The sequence below is a fragment of the Hyperoodon ampullatus genome (genome assembly GCF_949752795.1).
Source record: "Hyperoodon ampullatus genome assembly, chromosome: X".
NCBI classification, from domain to species: domain Eukaryota; kingdom Metazoa; phylum Chordata; class Mammalia; order Artiodactyla; family Ziphiidae; genus Hyperoodon; species Hyperoodon ampullatus.
In genome coordinates, this window is record NC_136913.1 from 104,523,971 (window position 1) to 104,530,899 (window position 6,929).

General features: G+C 42.8%; 1 pseudogene across 1 annotated transcript; it reads right to left on the reverse strand.

Moving 5' to 3' along the window:
• Positions 1-4,850: 4,850 nt before the first annotated feature.
• On the reverse strand, positions 4,851-6,713 carry LOC307069496 (F-box only protein 21-like; annotated as a pseudogene). Its single transcript has one exon. The product of its transcript is annotated as an F-box only protein 21-like (transcript).
• Positions 6,714-6,929: the final 216 nt, after the last annotated feature.

A 6,929-nucleotide genomic window follows, 5' to 3' on the forward strand; every position in this document is an offset into this window, starting at 1 on the left:
ACTCCATACTGTTCTTCATAGAGGCTGTATCAACTTACATTCCCACCAACAGTGCAAGAGCATTCCCTTTTCTCCACACCCTCTCCATCATTTATTGTTTGTAGATTTTTTGATGATGGCCATTCTGACCGGTGTGATATGATATCTCATTGTAGTTTTGATTTGCATTTCTCTAATGATTAATGATGTTGAGCATTCTTTCATGTGTTTATTGGCAATCTGTATATCTTCTTTGGAAAAATGTCTATTTAGGTCTTCTGCCCATTTTTGGATTGGGTTGCTTGTTTTTTTGATATTGAGCTGCATGAACTGCTTGTAAATTTTGGAGATTAATCCTTTGTCAGTTGCTTCATTTGCAAATATTTTCTCCCATTCTGAGGGTTGTCTTTTGGTCTTGTTTATGGTTTCCTTTGCTGTGCAAAAGCTTTTAAGTTTCATTAGGTCCCATTTGTTTATTTTTGTTTTTATTTTCATTTCTCTAGGAGGTGGGTCAAAAAGGATCTTGCTGTGATTTATGTCATAAAGTGTTCTGCCTATGTTTTCCTCTAAGAGTTTGATAGTGTCTGGCCTTACATTTAGGTCTTTAATACATTTTGAGTTTATTTTTGTGTATGGTGTTAGGGAGTGTTCTAATTTCATACTTTTACATGTACATGTCCAGATTTCCCAGCACCACTTATTGAAGAGGCTGTCTTTTCTCCACTGTATATTATTGCCTCCTTTATCAAAGATAAGGTGACCATAGGAGCGTGGGTTTATCTCTGAGCTTTCTATCCTGTTCCATTGATCTATATTTCTGTTTCTGTGCCAGTACCATACTGTGTTGATTACTGTAGCTTTGTACTATACTGTGAAGTCCAGGAGCCTGATTCCTCCAGCTCTGTTTTTCTTTCTCAAGATTGCTTTGGCTATTTGGGGTCTTTTGTGTTTCCATACAAATTGTGAAATTTTTTGTTCTAGTTCTGTGAAAAATGCCAGTGGTAGTTTTATAGGGATTGCACTGAATCTGTAGATTGCTTTGGGTAGTAGAGTCATTTTCACAATGTTGATTCTTCCAATCCAAGAACATGGTATATCTCTCCATCTATTTGTATCATCTTTAATTTCTTTCATCTGTGTCTTATAGTTTTCTGCATACAGGTCTTTTGTCTCCTTAGGTAGGTTTATTCCTAGGTATTTTATTCTTTTTGTTCCAGTGGTTAGTGGGAGTGTCTCCTTAATTTCTCTTTCAGATATTTTGTCATTCGTGTATAGGAATGCAAGAGATTTCTGTGCATTAATTTTGTATGCTGCTACTTTACCAAATTCATTGATTAGTTCTAGTAGTTTTCTGGTATCATCTTTAGGATTCTCTATGTATAGTATCATGTCATCTGCAAACAGTGACAGTTTTACTTCTTTTCCAATTTGGATTTCTTTTATTTCTTTTTCTCCTCCGATTGCTGTGGCTAAAACTTCCAAAACTATGTTGAATAATAGTGGTGAGGGTGGGCAATGTTGTCTTGTTCCTGATCTTAGCGGAAATGGATTCAGTTTTTCACCATTGAGGACGATGTTGGCTGTGGGTTTGTCATATATGGCCTTTGTTATGTTGAGGAAAGTTCCCTCTATGCCTACTTTCTGGAGGTTTTTTTTATCATAAATGGTGTTGAATTTTGTCAAAAGCTTTCTCTGCATCTATTGAGATGATCATATGGTTTTTCTTCTTCTATTTGTTAGTATGATGTATCACGTTGATTGATTTGCGTATACTGAAGAATTCTTGCATTCCTGGGATAAACCCCACTTGGTTATGGTGTACAGCCGTTTTAATGTGCTGTTGGATTGTGTTTGCTAGTATTTTTTTAACATCTTTATTGGAGTATAATTGCTTTACAATCGTGTGTTAATTTCCGCTTTATAACAGAGTGAATCAGTTATACACATACATATGTTCCCATATCTCTTCCCTCTTGCGTCTCCCTCCCTCCCACCCTCCCTAGACCATCTCTAGGTGGTCTAGGTTGTCACAGACCACTGAGCTGATCTCCCTGTGCTATGCGGCTGCTTCCCACTAGCTATCTATTTTACGTCTGGCAGTGTATATATGTCCATGCCACTCTCTCACTTTGTCAGAGCTTCCCCTTCCCATTCCCCATATCCTCAAGTCCATTCTCTAGTAGGTCTGTGTTTTTATTCTGGTCTTGCCCCTAGGTTCTTTAGGACCATTTTGTTTTTTAGATTCCATATGTATGTGTTAGCACACGGTATTTGTTTTTCTGTTTCTGACTTACTTCACTCTGTAAGACAGACTCTAGGTCAATCCACCTCACTACAGATAACTCAACTTTGTTTCTTTTTATAGCTGAGTAACATTCCATGGTATATATGTGCCACATCTTCTTTATCCATTCATCTGTTGATGGACACTTAGGTTGCTTCCATGTCTTGGCTATTGTAAATAGTGCTGCAGTGAACATTGTGGTACATGACTCTTTGAATTATGGTTTTATCAGGATATATGCCCAGTAGTGGGATTGCTGGGTCATATGGTAGTTCTAGTTTTCATTTTTTTTTGTGTGTGTGTGGTTTCTCTGGATAAGTTCCATTTATTAATCGTTGTACAAAAAAATCTTGGCATTCATTTGAAGAGAAAAGAAGTTACTATATCCAAATATTTAATATTTCAACATTGTGAAAGTTCTACTTTTATAACAGGGGTTTTTAAAGTGGAAATAACATTTTGAAAAATTTAAAAAAGAAACTTATGATTTATTAGAGTACAGAATCCAAAACACATTTTTAGAAAAATATAAAGTGCCCAAAGACCAACTTACACAGGTGACACAGGCTTCCTGGAGCCAAATGAAGCATTCATGAAGAAACACATTTAGAAACTATCTAGATACATATTTACAGTGGGTCAGTAAAGGGAAAACCATCTTTCTTGGCTTCAATGTTACTCTAAGAAAAAAGGAAATCAAACCAGAAAACCAACAATTGTAACTCTCAGCATGCGCCACAGATTCTTAGTAATGCATCTCATTAATATTAATGCCATGGTATCTAATTTTCACCTTTAAATGAGAGTAGTGCAAAACCCCCCAACCTCAGACGGGCCGGGTGTTGTGAGTGGTCACAATTTCAAATGCAAGTCCAAATCATCTGACTTTGGATTGGACAGATGAGGAACATGGGCCCTGGACCAGAGCTGATGGGGGCTGGAGGGAGCTGGCTAGCCAAATCCCCATCTCTTTCCCATAACTGCTCAATAGCTGTCACTTGCTAGTAAGTGGTCTCAGGTGGCTTCCCCAAACCTTGGTCATCCCAGGGTTTCCAAAGGGTAAATGAGAGGCAGTCATCAAACATGGTGTGACAGTACTGCATGCAAGTGGTCAGACAGGCAGCGAGGCGTGGCTGGATCACAGCCCCCAAAAGTCTCATTCACTAGAGCAAGTGGAATCTTTTAAACTTAGAGAGTAAAGTAACTAGGTCCTAGCTCCAGAAGTTAGCTGCTACTGGTTAACTACAAGGTCAGCCCGCTGGAGAAGGGACAGGTCGAGAACGGTGGGAGTCCGGAGCCAAGTTAAGACTCGGTACCTTCACGCTCAGGTATCACGAACATGGAAAGGACCTGTGCCAGCGGAGCCTGGCTATGCTGCCGGACTCCCCAGCGGCTTGAGCACAGACTTCCTCCTGGTGCTTTCACAGCAACGGTAACTCGAGAACACAGGCCACACTCATGTCTCCTTTCCCACAGGGCACACGCTCTTAAAATTGGAAATATTCCATTTATTTCTACCCTGCCACATTCAAAAAGGTCCTGAAATGATTCTAAGGAAGGACAGGGAGCACGAAAACTCCCCTTTTCTTTTTAATTTCTAAGTTTCATTATCTCTTCTTTTTTCTGGTTATAAAAGTGAAGCCTCATTTTCAGGCCTTTGGAGACCACGGAGTACAGTTTCTAAAAGCAGACATTTTAATAGCAGATTGTACTTCCTACTACAAAGAGAACTCATCAGTGATTTAAGATCTACTTACGATACTGGAGATTTTAAAAAATCCACTTATTTTAAAGGGAGGAATAGCAGATGAATGTGGAAAACCCCATTCACAAAGGCTATTATTAATTATGCATTTTCTGAAAGAATTTTATGTAATAAAATAGAAAACTAATAATTCGTAGAGATATGAGCATAAATCCAAGAGACGAATCTGGAAGGCAAAACTGTGTCATTCTCTCAATTCAAATAAAGAAAAGGATAAATGCCTGAAATCTGTTTCAAGAATTAGAAAAAAATAAATTCCAATGCTTCTGATTACCATTAGTTTGTTAATGACTCCAGAGCTAAGATGCTGCCAAGATCACCTAGAGCTTCAGCCCTGGATCGGCACTAAATTCAGGGTAAAAAGACAGATGATCCTGCCTGAGGAGTGCACACATTCCACAGAGAAATCAGAGAGAAATGACTGCAAACGGACAACCCCATCTGTCCAGCAAATGAAACGTTCTGAGACGATGTAGACAGACACAATGGGAAGTGAAAAAAAAGAACGGTTATAAGAGTGTCGACTGTGAGACGTCATGAAGACAGCATGTCACGAACTGTCACCACAGGACAAGCATACAAGCCATGCCACTGAACACAGTGCCTTTCAATGAATCACTAGTGTAGGCAGAGAGCAACATTGTCTTTACAGCTGGAGGAGAGCACACGTGATTTAAACTTAGTAGGAGGCAATCAGCACTACTGGTTAAGTGGCTTTCCCGGTGGTATGAATCCAGATGGATCCGTGGAGACATATCCATCCGGAATCCTCTTCTCTTGGAAAACAGCAGCAGCAGCAAAGGTACAATGTCCCCCTAGACTTTACTCCACATTCTCTTTCTGTGCACTGTAAATATTCTGCACCGTTTCATAGACAGACTCCAGATCCTCTGGGTATCGGATTTCTAGCTCTGCGTTTGGGATGTAGTGAGTGCCTGTGAACTCCGAGAAAGAGCGTCCGACGTCAAGGTGTGAGATCTCCTGAGGCTCCACGTTATACTCCAAGTTCCCTTGGGCGGCATATCTACAGGACCCATCCTCCACCAGAACATTATAGAAAGGCTGATGATGGCCATGAGGCAGGCTGTGGACGTTCATGTTTCGAATCCACTCGTGTCCCATCATGCAGGTGGGGTCCCAGCCATAGATGACACAGCTATAGCCATACCTCTTATGCTTTATAATGAGCCCAATGGCATAGCAGACGTCTCTGTGCTTCTCGTGGGAGTGGAGCTTCACCTCCACGCCCACCTCCTCCTCCTTCCGCTCAATGTGCTCCAGCGTGTGCTGCACCAGATAGCCCACCACCCCGTGCTGCCTGGGGTCTAGGGTTTGGAGGTGCTGGAGGATGTCAAACACCTTCTCTGGCCAGATGCCCAGGTGGAAGTAGGGCCTGGCTTGGAGGAGGAGGAGCTGCACCTGGTCCGGGTACATCGCCAGGTACAGATCCAGGGAGTCCCTCCAGAGCTGGTACGACTGGTCGATGCCTTCCCACTTTCCCAGGCTTAAAAGGTTTCCCACCATTCACTGTAACACCTTCTTTACATTCACCACCCCATACAGCGCTCTAGTCACATGCTGGCCGATCAGGTATTCACATTCTTTCACTGTCAGCTGCTTACCTTTCCCAAAATCATCTATGTAGATGTAGTCAAAGATGTCCAGGGTTGCCCCTTCTGCACCTTGGCACCACCTTAATAAGAAGTGACTGTGGAAGTTGACAGGCTCCAGTGGGACCCCCAACTGCTGGGCAATCGTCAGGTAGAGCAGAGACATGCTGATTGGGATTCCAGTTCTGTGGATTAAAACCTGGTGCATATATAAATTTAGGGCATTATAGTAATCCATTTGGTTCCCCTTGAACTTCAGTTGGTCATAAAGGACGTAGTTCATGGCATCCAGCACCTGGCTCTGGAGCTCTGTTTCCATTATCATGGAGGATTCACCTGCCTTGAAGGCCAAGCTGGGGTGGCGACTATTTATGCCCCAGAGGGCTTTTCAAACAAGCTCCACGATGCTGTCAATCTGGGCCTGAATGTCTCTGAGGCTGATGTTCGAGAGAGGATTGCAGTACTGGTCAATACACACTACACCTTCAAGATATGATTCATAGTCATCAGGCTGCTGAAGAAAAGCCTTAAGATTATTTAAAATTTTCTGTTGTCATAGGTAATAAAGAATTTTTTTGGCGTAGTATTTCCAGGTCAAAGCTTTTCTTCCTTCCATATTTAGGATACACACCAGTTCATCCTCAAAAAATATCTCTGGTCCCTCAAGATTCTCAATGTCACTAAAACCGTTACAAGGGATGTGCTCTGAAAAGAACCTCTTTGAGAAGGAGGCTACAATTTTCCGGGCCTCTAACCCAGCTTTTTGCTGAACTTTATACTCCTCCAACCAATTGACGTAGTCAGTGGGGCTGTAGTGTTTCATAAGGGAAGGCCACCTCACCCAGAGCTGCTCCTTCCACAACTTCCCGCTACTCTGGCATAGCTCGCGCAGCCGCCGGCAGGTGCTGGAGACACGGCCGATGTCGGCGGCCGTCAGCAAGCCGCTGCACAGGATGTACTCCAGCACCTCGCCGGGCAGGTTGACGAGGCAGCTGAGGACCGCTGCCTCAGGCGCGGCCTCCTCCATCAGCACCGGCACCACTTCCATCGCGCTGTCGACCGCTGCCTTCGCCATCTTGTCTGCGTACCTGGGGCTGCTGTGCACGCGCATGCACCACGGCGCCCCTTAGTTTTAGTTTTTTAAGGAACCTCCATGCTGTTCTCCAGGATATAGTGGCTGTATCAATTTACATCCCCACCAACAGTGCAAGAGGGTTCCCTTTTCTCCACACCCTCTCCAGCATTTATTGTTTGTAGATTTTTTGATGATGGCCGTCCTGACCGGTGTGAG